Raw genomic sequence first — 2,425 nt, 5'->3', positions numbered from 1 at the left:
CAGAACTCTTGACTTGGTTTACCCAGAGAGCCAGTGTCCATGAGAATCTGAAGTCTTCTGACTATAAGTGGTCAGTGAAATGGGCATGTTATGAACAGCTCCATAGTTTAGTAAAGGAACTGAAACCCTCTTCTTGATTGCTTCAACAATCACATTTTCTTTTTCCTGTTAGTCATTATTCTATTCAGTTGTCTCCTTCTGTGTACAGGCCTTCTTTCCAGGCCAGGTTATCCTACAGGCCTTTTTTTTGTATTAGAAATCCTCTGCCATGTACCTCTACCTACTTTAATTTCCCTGCTCTGGCTTTTGCCAACAAACCCCTTTAAACAAGATTGGGAGGCAGCCTGGGGAGACAGCATATGGGTTAGGGCATGTGCAAGACCAGTATCAGACCGTCTCCTGAGTATCAGACTCTCTCCTGAGCACCACTGTCAAGAGCGTCCCTGGAGACCCTCAAGCACTACTGAAGTGAACCTGATGGGTCCTGAAACTGCCCGGCCCAACCACATCCTCTGGCCTTGGACATGGTGGGACCCCGAGAATCTGGATGGCCGAATACCGTTGAGTGACTTCCTTCCCAACTTCTTAATCACCCCATGGAAGGCACCCCAATGGTCCCCAAGTTGAGGGCCATTCCCAAAAGTGTTCAGAATTTCTCAGAAATACATATGATGTGCTGAAGTCATGTGGAGTTTGGGATTGAACTCAGGTTACATGCCAGGTGTGAGTTCTCCCAATTGGGCTACATCACTCGCCTTATATTATCCCCTTTTAAAGAAGAATCCAAACTTATGGGTTTTTTGATTGTTTACCTGTACCTCAAAGGGAAAATATTCCAGAACTAGGTCCATAGGTCCATGGAAGTGTGTGTTCTGTATATTGCTTTGTGGGGGGCAATTATAGGCATCTTTGAATAAAACTTTTGTTTCAAGGAAACTCAGAAAGGATGAGCTCTTTAGACTTGCTGTACAAACAGCTGCATGAAGCCTCTGTACAACAGTGTGGCTCTAGGGTGGATTGAAGCTCCCAGTCAATATTATCTTCTCATGTAATGTTTCATTAAACCACTAAGTCCACAAGTGTTCCCAAGATATATGGATTTCAAGAAGAAAAAGAAAAGATAAGCTTAGCCAAGGAAAAAAACTATGATTTATGGTAGTAAGTGCTACACTCTGGATCTTACTGGGCTGTTTTGCAAAATTATTACCACAATGGTTCTGTAGAATTTAGTAGTGCAACCAGCACTATTTGGCACGTTTATGACAATAGTGTTCTGGTTTTCTTAACTCCACAGTTACATGTTGGCAGCATTTCAACTTCTTGGCACAGATGTTTAAGTGAATATAAGGAAGAAGCATTTTTTAAAAATGAGTTTTGAGTGTCCAAATGTAAGAAGGAACATTCTTTTCTTAATATGCCACTGGCGTGGCATGATGAACTTTGTCTTGGGTGACATGGCAAGCATGAGAACCAATACAATGGGCTTCTCTATTTTATTAGGCCTCTAGCATTTTTGAGGAAGCATTTCCTACTCACATCTCAAATATACCTCATTTTTTGTTTGTGCACGAAAATGGGTTTGTTTTTAGAGCATCAGTGCACAAACAAGTAGACGTCCTTTCACCCCCTGAGCCTTGCTCGGGACCTTCTGGCCCAAGACCACTTTGGCACTAATAATACCCAGATACAAATAAAACAGTACTAAAAAAATTAAAGTTTTGATTAAGTAATTTCTTTCAGGGGGGTGGGGTGGGATTTGGGCTCCACCTGGCAGTACTCAGGGCTTATTACTGGCTCTGTGCTCAAGGATCACTCCTGGCAGTGCTCAGGGACTGTATGTGGCGATCAGACCTATATTGACTGCATTCAAGGCAAGCTCCCTACCCACCATCATCTTTTCAGCCCCTGAAAAATTAATTTTAGATGTGCAAGTGATATCTTTTTCCCCAGATGTGATGTAATGTAGGACAGAAAAGCTATACAGAAACACATGTCTGCATTCCTTGTGATTTCCTCGGTGCTAGCAAAAATGTTTCTAGTGGGCATGTACACACACACACACACACACACACATATCCTGTGAAAGGCATTTCTGGATTGAATTCATCTTCCCTACTTTCTCAACACCCCACACCCAAATCAGAGTCACACAGAGGCAAGCAAGCTAACCTCCCAGATTGAAAACACTGTCTAGCTCATAATTAAAGAGAAACTTTACACTGGTGATAGGTGAGACCACAGATGCAGGTAGTGAAATCACTCACATGTATGGAGGTGAGACTAGATCATGGCATTACCCCTGCTTGGGGGCCAGAGGTGACCTAATCAGATCCCATTCAGAATTTGTTTGGAACCCCACCCTTTTTCCCTATGATGTTGTTCACTGGCCTTCACACAAGACCCAAAACAAGCATTGGTAAAGCAT

The sequence above is a fragment of the Sorex araneus genome, chromosome 4 (assembly GCF_027595985.1).
Source record: "Sorex araneus isolate mSorAra2 chromosome 4, mSorAra2.pri, whole genome shotgun sequence".
Taxonomy (NCBI): domain Eukaryota; kingdom Metazoa; phylum Chordata; class Mammalia; order Eulipotyphla; family Soricidae; genus Sorex; species Sorex araneus.
Note: the sequence above shows the minus strand (reverse complement) of the source record.